Consider the following 20,277-nt stretch of genomic DNA (forward strand, 5'->3'; position numbering starts at 1 on the left):
GAGCAAACACACACACTGAGCGAGTCCCCGACTCACACACACACACACACACACATTCCAGTTTGTGTTTGCTGCGCTGCTCCGGAACGAGCGGCAGCCAATCACAGGGGGAGGATGTCACAGGGTGGGCGGGGTCGCTCTGCCCCCCAGCGGCTCGCGGAGCGTGTGTACGTGTGTTTGTGTCCGTTTGTCTTTCGGATTCTTCCAGTAAACCCTTGATTAACAATGAAATGTGTTGAACTGCGCTCTATTATTTTTGCCTCTTTTCAAAAATCTAACGAGTTATAAAATTCATATTGACAAAAAAAACAACAACAATCCGAATACAAATTAAAAGTCATCAATAATAAAAAAAAAAACTAAAATAAATAATAATTAATGCAGGTCTTTTAAATGAGCAACTCATTGATCGCTGGGATTTTATCTCCTAGGTTTGCAAGTTGAATTTCCTCTACAAGTCAGTAAAGAGCCGTCTTCCTGTCCTGAGCTTGAATGCGTGATGTCTTTCTTCAGCCTCACCACTACTGGATGTACTTTATCAAACCTTGACAGGAAATACTACTGCTGCTCACTCCTTGTATTTTTCCTAAATCTCGGTGCACAAATCCAAGCTTCCCTTTCATGTCTGTTGTTGTGTTGTGTGTTCCGTAACTAACCCTGGACACTCTCTCTCTCTCTCTCACACACACACACACACACACACACACACACACACACAGTGCACAGTGGGGTGGGAGGTGACATAATGGGTCTCAACAGATTTTTCTCCAGCTCTCCTGGGGATTTAATCTGGCCATGAATTTGAGCTATTTATTCTCTACCCCCTGACCCCCCCCCCCCACCCCCCCAGCCTGATCTCGCCTCTTGTGGGTAAAGAAGGTTGCAGGGAGATGTTTGCGGCAGTGAGAGAAGGAGCAGTGCGGCCTCGCACGCCAAAGCCTTTGGCTGGGTTTGAAACGTCTCCCTCCAAAAACCCCTGGTCCAGGTTCAGACCTGAAGTTCAGAGCCGAGCGCCACTGTCAAACTGAGCCACCACTGACTGACTGGACCGTCCCTGCCCGCCGCTCCTCCTCGCTGAGCAGGGCCCATATTTAGGAGGGGCGAGCTGATGCCTTTCCAGCAGGGCGGGTTTAAATTTAGACCTTTAGCTTGAGCGCAGCTGAAGTCTGACTGGGCTTCCAATGGAACCTTTCCACCGACACCCCTGCATTACTCGCTTCTTTCCACTCGATGGTAGTCGCTGGTACCAGGTATTATCTCGGTACTGACTTCAACAGAGCCCAGTTGGCTGATTGGACAGGGAGCAACGAAAGAGTCAAGAGAGCAGAGAAGTCAAACGCAGCATTTTGTTTTGAAACTCTGTTGTTTGATGTTTGTGTCGCATACAAATGAAGTCGCAGGGATTTTTTTGGGCCGCCCTGCTCTGACGACCCCTCCCAAGCAGAGGTGTGTGGGGGGTGGGAGGCGGCTCAGTTGTTATGGAAAACGACCGAAACCCGTCGAGTCGAGTCGAGCTGAAACTGCGTCCCGGAAAACCACCGACGGGATTCAGCCGAGGAGCGGATGACTGTTTGTGATGGCGCAGCGGCGGCTTCTGGAAGAATGGCCACTCCACTCAGTTTGCAGCCCAGTTTGGTTTCCTGCTCCGACGTTCCGCCGAGTCCGAACAAATCCGATCCCCCCTCGGCCTCCCACGTCAAGATGAAATAAATAATTGGGGGGCAGAAAATGGCTCGTCGCTTCTGATTGGTCACTCGGTGGTGGGTGGGTTCCTAAACATAGCGGCTGATGTGATTAATCTGAGGAGGGATTAGAGGCGGACAAACTGTAGCCATGAGTCAGGCGTCCGAGCCGGACGTCCAGCACCATCAGAGCCATCAGCCAGTTTCACCGGGAGGCCAGCAGGACTCCTCGCTGCTGCTCCCAACCTGGCTAAAAAAAACTCGCTCGACGACCAGAAAATCTGCTCAAAAGTCACATCACGCCCTAAAAGTGTGTGTGCAAAGACATGCAGGTCTGAAAAATCTGCCCTTTGTGATGTCACAAAGCCCAGCCAGGTTAGGTTAGTGAGCACGCCTACAGCCAGGTGTGGACTGCGTCCCCGCAGAGGAACAAACGCCTTGCTGCTTTTTTTTGTTGCCTTTAGTCCCAACATACTTTTGGATATATGTTTAAAAAAAAAAAAAAACTAAAACTTTTTAACATGAATGAATTCTTTAATGAATTCTCAGGGGAAACGAAAAGAAGACGCGGCTGAAACGGAGAGGAAGGAAACTAACGTGAAGACAAAAAGGAGTCTGGGCTGCAGAATTAACAAATCAGCAGAGCCAATGCAACATGATGGCAACATGATAGCACTGCCATAAAATATCCAGGAATAGAAATAAACTGTGTAGAATTAGAAGTCTGTATTTATTATGCAGGTCTTTCTGGGGGGATTAAATGATGGTGCGAAGCCGCTCCACCGGAGTCCAGCGTTAAACCACCTTCTGCCGCTTTGATCTGTTTTCCACGCTCTTTTCCTCTTCTCTCCTTCTTCTCTGGACTTTTCCTCCACCGCTCTCTTTGCTCGACGAGAGATCTGACCGCACGAACCAGGATGAGTCAGGAGACGGCGAGCGAGGCCACTGGGCCGCAGGGCAGGAAGGTCAAGGCTGCGGGACGGACAGGCACAGCTGACGGTGTGTGTGTGTGTGTCAGGATGAAAGTGACCGACACTCAAAATGTCGCAGCCACCGCCGCCTCTTCTCCGGTTACGAGTCAGACTGACTCACTGCTGCACCTGAAGCCGACGCTCGACGGCTTCGTCTCTTTGTTGCTTCCTGTGATGATGCGTTTGCAAGTTTCTGCTCCGCGAGTCTCTACGGCGAGGAAGCAATTACAGGCTGCACTCTGCCCTGCAGCAGGATTCTGTGTGTGTGTGTGTGTGTGTGTAATGACGGGGTTGACTGCAGAAGGTGGATTCTTGGCCCTCGGGGGCCTCAGGTGCCTTGAAATGTTTGTCTCTGACTGTGAGTGCCATTAAAATATACAGGTTTTCAGTCAGTGATGAACCACCACTACCCCCCCCATCCCACCCCCGCCCAGAGGGAAGATGTTCTTTTGGAGATTCCAAGGTGTCACTTAAAGGATTTTTTTTACCCCATAAATCTGCTCACCGCGGGTTGCCAGGTTACAGTTTCCTTGCATCTGGAGTGGGAAAGAAGAAGAAGAAGCCGCCGTCTAATTTCCTACTTATTTACACAAGTGGAATCGGAGCTCCTCAGCCCCCTGTGTGGTCCGCCGTCGCTCCGTTCCACACCGCCGGGTTCCGACCTCGCAGCACGGCCCAGTTTCGGCCCGTTGAAAAAAAATCGTGCCAGATGTAAAAAAAAAAGTCCTGCTAGCGAGGAGAAGAAGCGACTTGAACCAACGACTTCACTTCTTCCAGCGAGAGGAGACGAGCACGCACGACACCGCTACCCTTCCCTTCTCCTCTCTTCTCTTCTCTTCTCTGCTGGTTCTCCTGCTCTACAAACCACCTGCACGAAACCATGACAGCAGCTTGTTGAGTATTTTTGTTGCGAAAAAAAAAAAGAAAAAAAAAAAGTAGGTCAGTGGAGGCAACTGTCAGAGATGTGGAGCGCTAATGTCCCAGCGACTGTAGGTTCCCCTCAGGTCAGAGCTGCTCAGAGCACTGACAGAGAGAGAGAGAGAGAGAGAGAGAGACTCCCTCAGTGTGTGGTGTCACTACGACATCTGCAGCCAGACGATGGCTGGGGTCGGCGTCCTGTGCAGGGAAGCGGGAGGCAGCGTGGGCGAGCAAGCGCTACAGTCGGGCCACGCAGATCAGGACGGCTCTGCATCACCGGGCCACCCCCAGCAGTACCAGACCTACTGTACATGGAATCGGTTCACCCCCCCCACCTCCCCCGACCCCCCACCACGCCCGCCAGCCTCCGTCCCCAGCGGGAGGAGCTGCATTGCTGGATTTAGCGGTGATGGAAATCTGCTCTGACACCTGCTAATCAGCTGTTTTTCCTCTAGGGGGGAGGCCGGGGGGGGGGCCCGGGGGGGGTTGCGGTGAAGATGGAGAGTGTGAATCAATGCAACATGGCTGCAAAAGCAGGTACTTTGCTTTGTTGCTGGATTGACGCCCATTTGTTTGGATACGTCCACCTTGAAAAGCTCCAGTCTGATCCGTTAGATGGCAACCAATCAAAGTCCAGGGAGGAGAAAAAGGTGGAGCTACACTGCTTGACACGGTTCCTAATCCATTCCTTCCTTCCAACTTCCTCAAATCCGACTGGCCTGCTTCAAATTTGACCGACAAACGTTTCGTCCAATTGTCTTGAACGTTGATTTTTTTCTTCTTCTTCTTCTTCTTCTTTTTCTGTTGTGAAACCGGGCCTCGCCTCCTCCAACAGAACAACAGATTTGAAGGCTGGACCCTGGACCCTGGTGGGCCCCACAGGTGGACACGGTGTCGGCTCAGGGGAGGATGAAGTTTCAGCAAACAATGCAGGTCCGGCCTGGAGCCGCAGGAGAAATTGATTTGTGAAATGCGACCCGGGTTTTCTGGCCTTCCGCAGGAGCCCGAGCGCATCCCAGCGTGTGCCGGACAACTGGATTATGTTGCAACTCATGACTAGATAAAAAAAAAAACAAACCTCTTGACGGAGATTTGATTACGTGGCCTCAATGCAGGGACTTTTGGGCTAATTCGGTTGGATGCGTTTTCTTCTGCGTGTGCTTCCAATCATGAGACGCACGCACGCAAAAAGACGTCAGTTGAATTTCGCCCAACGGTCTCAGACTCGTGACAAGCTGCTGTGGCAAGTATCAGAGCCCCTTGTGACATCACCAACGCCTCATTTCTCGTATGCACAAGAGGTGTAGCTCACTGAAAGGAAAGTGAGGCGTGTGCGTCTTGAGGAATGTTGCCTCCCAGCAGACACTTGTTGCTAAAAGAGTTAGGAGACAAATGGACTCTTCTGCATTTCATCAGGCCTTCGCCACGACCTCCACCCGCCCCCACCCAGGGGGGTGATTAACTCACTGCTTAAACCTCGGCAGCCCTCTGGCGAAGGCTGACAAAAGCCTCGTGCAGCCGTTTAAAGCTGCAGGTGAAAAGAAGAAGAAGAAGAAGAAGAAAAACAAACGACTCCTTTAAACGTTTCGGCCTCCATTCAGGTGTCACGTCGGCTCGCGCCAAAACCCCCCCGGGGGGGGTTTGTTGGCCTCCCCTAAACCTGCAGCTGAGGGCTCGGCTGAATGGAGGGAGGTTGAGTGATTGACGTGCCTTTGTGCCCGAGGAGGGTTTTATTGTTTCAGAGAAAGCTAAACAAATAAACTGGAGCCGCTAAGCCCCTCAGTTAGCGACAGCCTGGTGTAATTAGCTTGTTAGGGAGATGGATGGATGGATGGATGGGTGGGTGGGTGGGCTGGTGGAAGGATGGGTGGATGGATAAATGGATGGATCAGGGGTCCCTAAACTACGGTGAAGGCAGCCATAACCCCCCCGCCACGTAACTTTGCCGACATGTTAGCGTAGCGCGACAGCGATAGTCCCCCGCTCAACAAAGACATGCCGGGGGACGTTAGCGCTATTTCCAACCAACCAGCACCCCCCCCCCCCCCCCCCCCTCCCGCCCCCTGTCAACGAACCGTGGCCCGCCGACATGATGCAGTTCCGTCATGTGGCCCATTGTAAAAAAAGTTTGGAGACCCCTGGGATAGATGGATGGATGGATGGATGGATGAAGGGATGGATGGATGGATAGAAGGGTGGATGGATGGGAGGATGGATGGATGGACGGGTGGGTGGATGGATGGATGGATGAATGGATGAAGGGATGGATGGATGGAAGGGTGGATGGATGGACGGGTGGGTGGATGGATGGATGGATGAATGGATAAATAGAAGGATGGATGGATGGATGGATGGATGGATAAATAGAAGGATGGATGGATGGATGGACGGGTGGGTGGATGGATGGATGGATGGATGAATGGATGGATGGATGGATGGATAAATAGAAGGATGGATGGAAGGATGGATGGATGGATGGATGGATGGGTGGATGGATGGATGGACGGGTGGGTGGATGGATGGATGGATGGATGGATGAATGGATGGATGGATAAATTGAAGGATAGATGGATGGATGGGTGGATGGATAAATAGAAGGATGGATGGATGGATAAATAGAAGGATGGATGGAAGGATGGATGGATGGATGGGTGGATGGATGGATGGATGGATGGATGGACGGGTGGGTGGATGGATGGATGGATGGATGAATGGATGAATGGATGGATGGATAAATTGAAGGATAGATGGATGGATGGATGGATGGATCTCTGTGCAACAGCAGATCAGATGAAGTCGACCTGGGCTCGAAGCTGGACTCTGTCCACCGACTGTGTGAAGACCGCGTCGGGTTCAGAAGCAGTGAAACTCCGATGGCGGCTCAGCACTGCAGCTTCTGTTGCCAGTTTCCTCCTGGGTGCCTCAGCCAGCTGAGAGTGCGACTGCCACTCAGGCCTCCGCCACTTCCGAGGACTTGAAAGCGGCTCTGTCCCACTTTCCTGGCCCGGCCCAGTCGGCCAAACACTCATTCACTTGCACTGCAAACATTAGCTCTGCGTTCATGTGGCACCTGACTGTATTCTCACAGTCCTCAGGGAGCCTGGGCTCCTCCCCCCTGCCCCCCGGCAGCCGCTGCTTGCTGGTGCTGTACTGTGTTTTCTCTGCCCTGACGCCGAGCCGAGCCATCGGATCGTCGGGGGGCAAAATGAGCCTCGCTCAACGACCTTTAATAAGGGAGGACTTGCAGCAGCCGTCGTGTTTGTTTTTTCTGCTCTCCACGGAGCTGCTGTGTGTTTGCACTGGTTTAGCGCTGCCATATTTTTATTCCCATCAGAAACGGGGTGAGATTTGATAACAAGGGGACCAAAGCCACAGTGTGTTCTGTAAAACCTTTAAGTGCAGCTGAGGCTTTGCAAGGGATTGTGGGCCGTCATTATTGCTTCCCTCGCTAAATCCTTTTTCAAATCTTCTTTTTTTTTTAATTCCAGTGGGGCCGCCTCACCGTCAAATAACAAAACAAAAAAAAAACCTTCTGGACCTCCAGGAAACAGTAGATTTAGCCCTGTGTTTGCAGCCTCCCGCTCAACCTGGTGACAAGGAAAGACAGGGAGCGAGCCCTCAGAGAGCTGCTGGGCAGAGATCTTTGAGCAACACCTGCAACCAAAACACATTCCAGAGTGACAAACTGCGGGTGGCCAGGTAGCATCAGAGGTGAAGGCAGTGTTGTTTTCCACCTGCTGCAGTATCTCACCATCTCTGCGGCTGAGAGTGCAGAAACCACATTCCTGAATGTAGAAGTGAAGACTCGTGACCCGAACACAACGACCTGACTGAGACTGCAGGTCTCCAGGCTGCAGAGCAGCGTTCCCACCTCCGGTCCCCCCCCTCCTCCTCCTCCTTCCTGGAGCTCACACAGCAGCAGCAGCAGCGGGCGACTGCGGGAATGCAGCCAAACACACGGCAGCACGCTGGAAATACAGGAGACCCAGCATGGAGTTGCTGTTGTGGAATTTATCCATGGTCTCAAATGTATCTCAGCAACTCTCAACTACTGCTGCAACTACTGGAATATCCAATAAATATCGTTAGCCAACTATGTGTTTTGCTTTATGCTAAAAATTCACACACATAAAGTCTTTTTCTGTAGGATGCCAGCAACTATCATGTTGCAAAAATGGTCCTTCAATTTTTTTCAATCACTTCGGTCAAGATGGATTTTTTTTGTGTGGCATGGATGTGTGTCTGTCTGCAAATTTCACGGTGAAGCTGGATGTGTAAATCCGTAGAGGAGAAAAAAAAAAGCAGCAAACGCATCGACGAGAATCAGCCGTCCCGAAGATTCGACGCGCCACATTTCCCGTTGCTAATCCCTGCAGCTAATTAGGAGGGAGAATATAGACGTGGCTGTGTAATATTCTACGAGCTGTGGAGCGAGCGCGGCGCTGCTGCAGCCTGCTGGAGCCTGCAGCCGCAGCGAGCGCCGCGATTGGCCCGAGTCAGCTGGCAGCCAAGCGCACGCTACCGCAGGAGCATCATCTCAGTCAGAAGTGGGTCAGTGGAAGCATTAACATACATCACACACACACACACACACACACACACACACACACACACACACACACACAGGGAATGATGAAAAATGTGGGAATATCCCCTCAGAGTCCGATGGCCAGAGTGGCTGCTGCTGCTGCTGCTGCTGCTGCTGCCGGGCACCAAAAAGCTGCTCTCAAGTTTATAAATAGGCCAAACGCTCGGCCGTTAAAAACAACAGCAGCTCTTCACTGGGAGCAGTTGAAAGGCACAACGCTGCAGATTGTTGGCGGCGCCTCGTGTGAGTTGATCAGATTCTGAAGGATGGATCTGTATCCGGGGATTTGCACTCGCGCACGTCACAGAATGGAGTCCGCGGTTCAGCTCAATCCAGGCTGAGTGAGTCAGTGAGTGAGTGAGTCTGCAGCACAACGTGCAGTTTGAAAGACGGTGGAGTTGAAAAGGTCGATTTCAGTTGAATCAGGGGGCACGGAGCTAAAGACCTGAAGCACCACAACTGTACGTACACTTTTGTTTGACCAAGTTGGCGGTGATCGAGATGAATTGTGCAACTGTTGTGTACTTGTGAATGAGCTGTCATTCAGGAAACGTTCCTACCAGTGTTTTGATTCTGACCTCTAACTGAACTTTCCAGAAAATTCCATTTCATCCATCCTTTTGCCTTCTTGCAAGTCAGCCCCCTGTGATGTCAGAGAGGGCACTGACGTCTCTACCAGGTGAATGGCCACTCCCCTGGCGAGATATTGGCTCCACCCTCTTGTTTTTCTCCAAACAGGTGGAAGGTTCAGCAGAGCATCAGTTTGAAAACGGAGCTAAAAAAAAAAAAAAAAAAAAAAAAAAAAAAAATCCAGCCTTTCGAACTGGAGGCTGTAAACAGAGGGCTAAGTGAAACCTCCGCACAGCAACGCTGGGGAAGATTCTCGCTAACGGCCGCTAAGGCCGCCCCCGCAGAGCCCAGCCAGGCTTTTCTTAGCGCCTCGCGAGCGCGGAGGGAAAAAGTTCAGCAGAGAGAGAGAGAATCGATCAACACGAGCGCAGCAGCCAGCGGCAGCCGGAGAGACGTTACGTAAAAACAATCATCTGGGCAATTTGCAACGCTAACCGCTAAACCTGCCCTCCAGTCGCTGGGGCTTTTTCTCTCCCTCTTTTCCCGCCTGCAGCACCACCAAGTCCAGACACGTCCTCACTGGGCCGGTGTGACCTCAGCGGCGCCACCTGTGAGCCCGACACTTGCAACCCCTCCCCCCAAAAGCAACCTCCTCCAACACACACACACACACACACACACACACACACACTAAGCCCTCTTCCCCCCGCTCGGCCGACCGCAGCCTACCCTCGTCGAAGAAGACGTCCTCCGCTTCCTCTCGCAGCATCTCCTCCAGGTCACCGCCCGCAATGTCGGTCAGAGCCATCGCTGCTCGTCCCGTCCTGTCCCTCAGCTGACTGGTCCGAGCTCCAGCGAGAGGACAGGGAAGGAAGGAAGGAAGGAAGGAAGGAAGGAGGCGAGTGGCCTGTGAAATGGGATCACCGGCGGCTCGACGGCCTCGTTCGCTGGTCGGGAGGGGGGGGGGGCGACGACGGTCCGACCGCCAGCAGGCTCCTGGCACAGATGGAAGAGGAACCGGAGGAGGGACGGAGCTCCGTGCACGAGGGTGTGTGTGGGTGTGTGCGAGTGTCAGGAGTCGCAGCCACCTCAACTCAAGTTTCAGCAACAACGGAGCTCATTTCATAACATCCTGCTGCAGCGAGCAGAGCTCCGTCTCTGCAACCAGCACTTCTCCTGTGAGCAGGCATGCGCATACGTGTGTGTCTGTGTGTGTGTGTGAGAGTGTGTGTGCCATACGGGGGAGGGTCAGCGCTACATGTGTGTGTGTGTGCGTGTCCTTATGCAAAGTACGGCTCTCTACAGTGAGTCAGCTGCGGCGGCCGATGATGATTAACGGGAATAATTAGATTCTGCAGTTGGAGGCAGCGAGGATGTGTGACAGCCGCCATCAAAGGCTGTTTCTGTGTGTGTGTGTGTGTGTGTGTGGCTGCACTCGTCATCCCTTCACAGCTCACTAGGAATCATGGGAGTGCACCGACTGCCGCTCGCTATTCTTCGCCCTGGGGCCTCTCCACACAGCTGATAGCGTCGGCCGTTGCTGCTGCTGCTGCTGCTGCTGGCTGCACGTCTCCGTGGAGACGGAGGAGATAAACACACACACACACACACACACACACACACACACACACACACACACACACACACGGGGGAGACGACGTGTCCCACAGACGGTGGTAGGCGGCTCGGATGTGATCACAGTTCTTCCCGAGTGGGACTTTTTCGCCGTGCGCTTCTTCTGCAAAACGAGTTTTTCCCGGAAGCTCATTGAGAATTTCACGCACGCTTGAATCCCACGGCAGGATTTTCAGCCTTGACCGCGTTTCTTTCACCGTGTGTGAGTAGCTGCGTTCCCACGACGCAAAATAAAAGCCATATTTTGTAAAATTTCGTACAAAGTACAACTGCGATTTGCAGGCGTTCCCATTGAATGGTGCGAAGCGCATCAGCCGGAATTCTGGTCAAATCTCATCGTTCTCGTAAAAGCTCGTCCTGCGAGATTCTATCGTTCTATTTTTCTCTTTGGTTACTTGTAAAAAAAAAAACATTCCGTCTCCTCCTCCGTCCAAACATAATGCGCCATTTCTACCGGAAGTGACCTGGTCACGTGACCTCGTATGACACGACTGGTGACGATGACCTCGATATGGACACATCTGAAAAACCAGCACATGAGAGCGTCAAAACCAGGCCAGCGCATCGTACGGCAGAGGTGGAGGCTCCACCAGAGGGTTTGGAGTTCACGGTGAAGCAGGTGGAAGGTTTCCAGAATCACTTGGATTCACCCAATGAAAAGAGCTGGAACAAGGAGGGAAGACTAAAGAGGTGATTGGGCGAGCACACAAGCGAAACCAGTCGCATTTGTCATTCGATTGGTTTGCCCACCAAACAAACAAACAAACAAACCAAAGGTTTTCCGATGGTGTGTTGAAGGAGGTCCTTGGGTGAACGTCACCCAGTTGTGATCAAACCTTCCGTGAAAGCTGCCAGACAGTGTTTCAGAAGCACCCGCACTAATCTTTCTAGCAGCAGCCGTCCCAGCCCAGGGTTCCCAAGGTCTCGCGTTACCAAAGTTCCCCAAAGGTCAGCCTGCGACAAATCCACGTTACACAGACCATCACTTCGACAAAACTCCAGGCGAAACCTCCGTGAAGCCTCAGGCCAGTTCCCAGCATCACCACTGAATTCACTCCCACGTCGGGGAACAACATTCACGACTTCCTTCCCTCTCCCTGCGCTGGTCCTCTGACCCAGACCCCATTTAACACATAAAACAGCTCCCAACCAAAATGGAAACTGGGCCTCCAGTAAATTCATTATCGCTTCCCGCTCAGACTTCCTCTCCCTCGATGACGGCCGCCTGCAGGGCCGACGCTCCGGGGAGGCGACCCGGACACAAACTCATTTTCACCGCGACGAGTTCGGACGGCTGGGAGCGACACCCATCAGGAAGGTGGGACACCGTGGACTGAGGGGATTGAAGGATGTTGGTGCCGACGGAAGAATGGAGCTGCGAGACATCTTGCGGTGGAAACTTCCCAATAGTCCGACAAATTGCACATTGGTCCCACGTCCCATTAGGGTTAGGATTAGGCTTAGGGTTAGGATTAGGGTTTGGGGAGGTCGGACCAATGCGCAATTTGTCGGACTAATGGGAAGTCGGACCAATGGGAGGTCGGACCAATGGGAAGTCGGACCAATGGGAAGTCGGACCAATGGGAGGTCAGACCAATGGGAGGTCAGACCAATGGGAAGTCGGACCAATGGGAGGTCAGACCAATGGGAAGTCAGACCAATGGGAGGTCAGACCAATGGGAGGTCAGACCAATGGGAAGTCGGACCAATGGGAGGTCAGACCAATGGGAAGTCAGACCAATGGGAAGTCGGACCAATGGGAGGTCAGACCAATGGGAGGTCGGACCAATGGGAGGTCGGACCAATGGGATGTCGGACTAATGCGCAGTTGTCAGACTAATGGGAGGTCGGACCAATGGGAGGTCGGACCAATGGGAGGTCAGACCAATGGGAGGTCGGACCAATGGGAGGTCGGACCAATGGGAGGTCAGACCAATGGGAAGTCGGACTAATGAGCAGTTGTCAGACTAATGGGAGGTCGGACCAATGGGAAGTCGGACTAATGCGCAGTTGTCAGACTAATGGGAGGTCGGACCAATGGGAGGTCGGACCAATGGGAGGTCGGACCAATGGGAGGTCAGACCAATGGGAAGTCGGACTAATGCGCAGTTGTCAGACTAATGGGAGGTCGGACCAATGGGAGGTCGGACCAATGGGAGGTCAGACTAATGGGAGGTCGGACCAATGGGAAGTCGGACTAATGCGCAGTTGTCAGACTAATGGGAGGTCGGACCAATGGGAGGTCGGACCAATGGGAGGTCGGACCAATGGGAGGTCGGACTAATGCGCAGTTGTCAGACCAATGGGAGGTCGGACCAATGGGATGTCGGACTAATGCGCAGTTGTCAGACTAATGGGAGGTCGGACCAATGGGAGGTCGGACCAATGGGAGGTCGGACCAATGGGAGGTCAGACCAATGGGAGGTCAGACCAATGGGAGGTCGGACCAATGGGAGGTCAGACCAATGGGAGGTCGGACCAATGGGAGGTCGGACCAATGGGAGGTCAGACCAATGGGAAGTCGGACTAATGCGTAGTTGTCAGACTAATGGGAGGTCGGACCAATGGGAGGTCGGACCAATGGGAGGTCGGACCAATGGGAGGTCGGACCAATGGGAGGTCGGACCAATGGGAGGTCAGACCAATGGGAAGTCGGACCAATGGGAAGTCGGACTAATGCGTAGTTGTCAGACTAATGGGAGGTCGGACCAATGCCATGCTGCTGTTGTGGTTGCATTCCAAACAGAGGAAGTAGGAGACAAACACAAAGGTTTGTCTCCTACTTCCTCTCTACTTTTCTTTCACAAGGTGGGTGGAGCCTTCCAAACATGCAGGAGGTCCAACACGGCGCCAGTTTCAGCAGGATGCTAACGTGGCATTTTAACCATGGGCTGTAAACAGACGCTAACACGCGCTGCTTTGGAGAATTATTTGTTCTCTGTTGGGATGAAAAATGAATTCACACGTGGAGGGTGGATCTTGCTAATGGTACGTAGAGGAAAGTTTGTTGCAAAAAGAAAGAAAAAAAGAGAGAAGTACAAATAATGTGACAGTGTCACATATGAAGCAATAACACAGCTGCAAAACTTCCGGCTGATGAAGTGAAGCAGCGAGGAAATGGTGAAAGATACTGCGAGCGGCTGAGCCCATGCAGGGCTCCAGAGCAGAATAAAACTGAGTTTCAGCATGAAGGAAATGATGCCGTGCCCACTGCGGGGTCACTCAAGTGTGAGTGAGCGGATGGGAAAAAGCAGAAGTGCAACACATGCGAAGCCGAGCAGACGCCCTGCCGCTGCGGGGCCACGCTGATGACATCCTGGATCTCTGTGCAGAACCTTTCTGAGATGAAAAAGATTTCCAGATTTGTTCTCGTCAGGGAGTTTCACAGTGCGGAGGGAAGTCCCTGCTGCCCCCGCCTGCAGACTCGCAGCTTCTTCAGCCGCAAGACAGAGAGAAAAAAAAAGGGGGTCAAGTTTGGGCTGCGTTTGCCCTCCTGCATTTCAATGACGGCTCGCATTGTTGCTGCCAGTGGAGAGAGAGAGAGAGAGAGAGAGAGAGAGAGAGAGAGAGAGAGAGAGAGAGAGAGAGAGACATAGAGAGAGAGAGAGGGAGAGAGAGAGAAGAGGGAGAGAAGAGGGGGAGAGAGAGTGAGGGGGGGAGGGAGAGAGAGAGAGAGAGGGAGAGACCCTAACCCTAACCCCCCCCACACCCCCGCCTCGGGAAACGCAAACGCATGCTGCAGTGATGCAAATGCACAAACCGACACCCACACAAAGACACACACATCCATAAACTCACACAATGCTGCTACTGCACAGAACAACACTGGCGAGAATGTTCGCTCACACACACACACACACACACACACACACACACACACACACACACACACACACACACCAAACAAAAACACAAACACAGTTGTTGCAGCACAATCAGATCCGTTCGGTACAATGGCGCCGCTTGAATGGGGGTGGGGGGGGGGTGGGACAATGCGGCTCTTTGGCATCTGAATGAACGGAGCCCGATGACGATGACAAGCGTCTCATGAGGCTCAACGGGCGGCTCCGGGCCTCCTACACGCTCACCGGGCGTGTGAGAGCGCCGCCTGTTACCCAGGGACCAAAATATGTGTCATTAGCCCGGGCGGCTGCGGCTCACTTAGCATCCACAGCTCACTCTGCAGGCCAACGCTGCCTCTGCCACTACTGGCCAGGAGACACCAACAGACTTGAAGTTTCTTTCTGACTTCCTGACCAAGCAAAATATACATCTATACATCTATAGATCTATAGATCTATATTTCTTAGAAATGGCCGTCTGGATTAGAAAACGACTTCAGGTTTGTTGATTTTTTTTTTTTTTTTTTTTTTCCCGCAGGATGAATTTGTAAAAGAAAAGCTTGACCTAAACAGAGCAGGAGTCCAGGCTCCAACAGTCGAGCTGGCATCAAGCAGCAGTTTTACCTCAGAGGGGAACTTGACCTGGACCTGAGTGGTTGTGGGGTTTTTTTTCTTTTCCCTGCTCCTCTCATCAGACGTACGCGGAGGACGTTTCCAACACGCGTGGAATTGAGAAGCCTCAGCCAATCCTCACCGACAACTGACAGCAGGTGAGGTGATTAACAGGGAACTCAGTTGGACAACCCACCTGGGTGGCTCCACCCACTCAGACCTCTGCTGCCTCATCACCATCTCTCCCAAGAAGAAGGGCGGGAAAATGGGGGATGATTGTGGGAGGGGGGGGGGAGGTTGAGAGGGAGGGGGGAGGGGTCGGGGGGGGCTTTACCCGGTTTCCCTGGTAACGACAATGAGGGCAATTGCACACCAAATCCAATTTGCTGCGGCACCGTGTGACTCATCTGAGGTGTTTTAGTGTGTGTGTGTGTGTGTGTGTGTGTGTGTGTGCGTGTGTGTTTCTTGAGAGTGCACACAATGCCCATGCCCCGATGGAGGTCATCCGGTAGACAACCGGTGCTTTCATATTTTGGCGAGAGGAGAAGACGTCAGTGTCACGTTGTGCAGCTCTGAGAGCTGGTGACGTGCTGGACGGCAACGGAAAGCTTTTCTTTCTTCACCCAACAAGACGCTGCTGGAGTCACACAGCACAGCAGCGTCAACAGGAAGCTTTCAAACATTTTAAAAACCACTGCAGCTGAAAGGGTTTAAGGCTCGGAGCAGAGTCCATCAACTGTCTGCGTGTCTGAACAGCTGTAAATTGATTTGCAGAAGAAGAAGAAGAAGAAGAAGGAGAAGAAGAAGGAAGAGGAGGAGGAGAAGGAGAAGGAGAAGGAGGAGGAGGAGGAGGAGAAGGAGAAGGAGAAGAAGGAGAAGGAGGAGAAGAAGGAGGAGAAGAAGAAGGAAGAGGAGGAGGAGGAGGAGGAGGAGAAGGAGAAGGAGAAGGAGAAGGAGGAGGAGGAGGAGAAGAAGGAGAAGGAGAAGAAGGAGAAGGAGGAGAAGAAGGAGGAGAAGGAGGAGGAGGAGAAGGAGAAGGGGAAGAAGGAGGAGGAGGAGAAGAAGGAGAAGGAGAAGGAGAAGAAGGAGAAGGAGGAGGAGGAGGAGAAGGAGAACCTACTGTAGGTGTATCGGCGTCTTCTCATCCTGATGCGGTCGTAAGTTCGGACCCTGCGCTGCATTTCAGCAAAGTCTGCTCCAAATGTTTCCCTCCTCCTGGACTGTGAAGCCCACCGATGGCTCTCTCTCTCTCTCTCTCTCTCTCTCTCTCTCTCTACCCCAATCTCTAATTTTCCCTCCCTCCCCCCCTCCCTTGCCCCTTCATCCTCCCTCCTCCCGTCTCCTGCTGTCACTATTGTCTTTCATCTCCCGTCCTCGGCTACAATCCCATCCCTTTCTGTCCCGCGTGAACTCTCTCTGCCTTCCTGCCTCCGCTGCACCGGGGACGTCGGACAATAGCGGCCATACAGCTGCAGACTGGCACGGCAGAGATGGAGGTGCCCACTTTCTGCAGCCAGCTGACCTATGACCCACAAGGTCATCTGCGCAAAACCCCCTAAAAGATCCCGTAACAATTGTTAGGCAACCAGAAGACACAGTTTGCAACTCACTCTGTTCCGTCTCAACCTGGCAACCGGAAGAAGAAAAAAAAAAAAGACTAGCGAGGGTTAAGCGTGAGTGCGCCACCTGCTGCCCGGGATGTCTAACCTCGTTGCTCTGTGAACATTTTTAAGACCGCTTTTACTTTCCGAGTCCTCGCACTATCATTTGACAAGGTATAAATTTGAAAGGTGAAACCCACTGCTATTATTGCAAATTGTACGTTGGGACCAAAAGAAAAACAGACATTACGACATCCACCGGCAGGCCGATGGGACTGCGCTCGCTTTCTGTTTGTTTTTTTTGGACTCATAATTGCACGCTGTTCGTCCACCGGCTTGAAGTCAGCGTCGCACCGTCGTGGATATTTGCCAATGTTACACAAAAACAAAACTTTTTTTTTCCCCTTTTCTTTCTTGGAGGGTTGCAGCCGGGCGGGGCTGCTTGGTGGCTGCAGACCCGAGAAACCGCAGCTTCCTCTCCCACGCCACCTCCCAGCACCTGCCTACTGCAGAAAGGAGAAGTCGCCCCTCTCAGCGCTCAAACAGGAAGAAGAAGTAGAAGAAGGAGAAAAACAAGGTGGGAGCTTTCCTGGGTGAGCCATAAGAAGCGAACGGGCGTGTCGGTGACAGTGACTTCTGAGAAAGTGGGTGGGGCCGGCGTGGGAGTGGGAGGGGAGAGGGGAGAGGGTTGGCCAACAAGCCTGCAGAAGGAACCGTGTCGCAGTTCCATAACGCCAGAAGTGGGTTGAAGACTTATTTCAATACTGGGGATGACTTGTGAGGTCGCTGGGTGTCTGGCACACGAGGCCGATGGTCAGGAGGAGGAGTAGGAGGAGGTGGGGGGGGTGGAGGAGGAGGAGCAGGAGGAGGAGGCAGCTGGGCTGGAAACTAGTGACAGCTCATCAACACGCATGAAGGCACCGTCCCTCAGCGTGTGTGTGTGTGTGTGTGTGTGTGTGTGTGTGTGTGCACACACTCCCATCCTGCCTGGCCCCAGTTCACCACAGAATGATGACATCTGCCATGAGCCCACATCTGCCCCCCCCCCACCCCCCACCACCCCCACCCCTCCCTCCTGAGGACCAGGACGCCCAGGGTGCACCAGCCCCACACTGCCAGGCTTGGCTTCATTAGCTATAAATAGACGCTGAGTCCGATTGCACGGTTAACACTTGAAGTCACTTCCCCTACGGTGGAATATCACAGTCGTGTTTCAAATACCTGCTTCTGTTTCATCCGTCTTGAAAACATCCCATTAACAAGGTTATCATCAGGTCAGAACAGGACCGGGCCAATCAGAGGCCTTTAACCAGGAAGAGGCGGGAGCTACAGCCAGGGCTTATTAGTGCCAAAAGACAAAGCAACTTAAAAGAGAGGACTTGGCCACCGGAAGGAAGGAAGGAGGTCTAAAGTGAACTACAGGGAGCAGCAGGAAGTGAGCAGAAACTCTGCCATAGCAACCAGGACTCCAACCAGCAGCTTTCCGCCTCATCAGCATTTGAATGTTTCTCCTCGTCTGTGAAGCCAGCGTGGGTTTAACGTGAGGGCAGCCGTCTCACTCTCACACACACACACACTCACACACACACACACACACACACACACCCTGGCATCTCGGACACTCGGTGAAGCCACATCCTGCTGCGGCCGCCATGAGAACTCAGGGCTCCGCTGCTGACAAACACAATGAAGAAAACTGGCAACCCAACGGCGGCGTCCATGAGCTCGGCCAATGGCGTTGCCATGTGCACGGCCTCCGACTTTCTCGTAGCAAGAGTTTATTGAGTCAACCTAAATGGTCTCGGGTGGTTTGAAGGGAGCGCGCGGCCGCGGGAAACAAGGAAGGAAGCAGGAAGGAAGTTCCAGGAAGTGAATGTCAGGCAGTCACGCCTGCATCTTTGGTTGCACTATGAAAAGAGGAGGAGACAAAATGATTTTCCTCATGAGCTCATAGCATTCACATCTCGGCCAATCTCACGAGCTCACGTCCTCAACACGCTCCAGCGGAGGTGCTGCAGCCACGTTAGCGTGCTAGCCGACGCTCGTGCTGCATTATAGAAGTTATTGCCAAGGATATACAATAAAACACGGTCTGAATTGTCTTTACTGTACAAGAACAAAAGGAGAGGAAGTGATGGTTACAGCGACAGTCATCACATCTGCAAAGTGTGAAACTGCACAATAAATGCAATAGCGGAGGTTTGTCATTTGGGACGCAGCTTCTGTTTATTGTTCTGCTGCTGTGGGACCTTAAAAAGAAAAAATAAACCCAGATAGAGGGCTTGTTGGTTTTTTCCCACCTCGAGGCAGCAACACTGAGCGCAGGTGACTCATCATCATCATCATCATCATCATCATCCGCAGCTGACCGGTCAAACCTTTATCTTTCTGTCATTATTATTTCTGGATTTCCGACGACAGAAACATTTCTCTCTTTCCATCAGCCAGAGAGGTCAGAGGTCGTCCGGGGCGAGGTAGCAAACACATTTGCAGGGGATTGTGACAGCGGATGAATCAGCACCGGCTCGACTCTCCTGTTTCCTTAAACCCACTCCTAGGTATTTATTGCAGCTAAATGATCCGCAGGCATTTTGCATCAGAGACTTCTGGAAGACGTTACGTTTCTTTCTGCAACTTTAATTCAATGATACAAATGAACTTTAACCGTTCATTCTGATCGCTGTTTGTTTCCTGTTTGGCTAAAAAATATTTAGCCTATAAATATTTTTTTATTTTATTTTATTTCCTTAATATCCATTCTTTTCTATCGTTTTGTTTCTGTAATTTCCCTAATGTGGGATTAAAAAAGCCTTCTTCTTCTTCTTCTTCTTCTTTATTTTTCAAAAATCAAAAATCTTCTTTTCTTTCTCCTTCTTCTTCATGCTGCTTTTCTGCCTGACGATTATCGAGTGATGCACTTGTCCAGCTGGAGAGGAGCACTGTGCATGCATCTCAGCATGCAGTACAGTAATGCAGCTGCTTGATGGGATACCAGGCCTGCGATGCAGCGCGACAGTAAACAATGCGCCACAACGAGGTTCCTTCCCAGCAGCTCAGACTTTGCTGGTGTTTAAAATGTCATTGCATGAATTCTCCGAGATCAGGGGGCCAATCAGGAGCTGCACTCTGTCACGTGCAAATGCAAACACGACTCTGCGAGGAAGCCCTGCCGACGGTCGGAGCTCCCGCTCACGCAAAACACGCCGGCCACGCGCTCGCCAGGAGCCTCGTGCACGCTGTTATTTTCCTCTCCCGTCCCTTTTCTTCGCTCGCTGGCTGCCCACGCCGAAGCTTGTTGACTTGTTGCAAGGCAGAGGGAAAAAAAAGAAAAGGAAAAGGAAAAAAAAACAAAAACGTGTTGACGCTCACGTGTGCCCAGGGAGGCCGCGCCGTGTTGCTTTCTTTCAAGTCTTCAGGGTCAAATGTTCGGGCGGGTGCCAAGGAAAATAGAATGAGAGAGACGAGAGAAAGCGACAAAGGAAAGAAGAGAGAAAAGGAGAGAAAAGGAGGGAAGGAGAAGAGGGGCTGAGGCGCCGATGAAGGAGATTCATCTGCGACTGACAAGTGGAAAATGAGGCGCGGAGATGTGTAATCTCCTCTGATGTGGCTCCACAGCCCTGCTGCATCAGTGGCAGCGGGTGAGGGAGCAGCGAGGAGGCAGGCGGGTTGCTATGGAGTGGGAGGCTCTTCTCTTTTTTTTCTTGTTGTTTTTTTTCCTCCCCTCTTCAGAGCGAGCGAGCGCCGCCACAAATCTGGTTGGAGAAGCAGAGAGGGAGGCAGGCGGGTGGAGGAGAGCAGGGAGGTGGAGGGGGAGGAGGAGGAGGAGGAGGAGGAGGAGGAGGGGAGCAAAGTGGGGGA

The sequence above is a fragment of the Nelusetta ayraudi genome, unplaced genomic scaffold (assembly GCF_046127955.1).
Source record: "Nelusetta ayraudi isolate G7.1 ecotype Tasmania unplaced genomic scaffold, CSIRO-AGI_Nayr_v1 ptg000077l, whole genome shotgun sequence".
NCBI classification, from domain to species: Eukaryota; Metazoa; Chordata; class Actinopteri; order Tetraodontiformes; family Monacanthidae; genus Nelusetta; species Nelusetta ayraudi.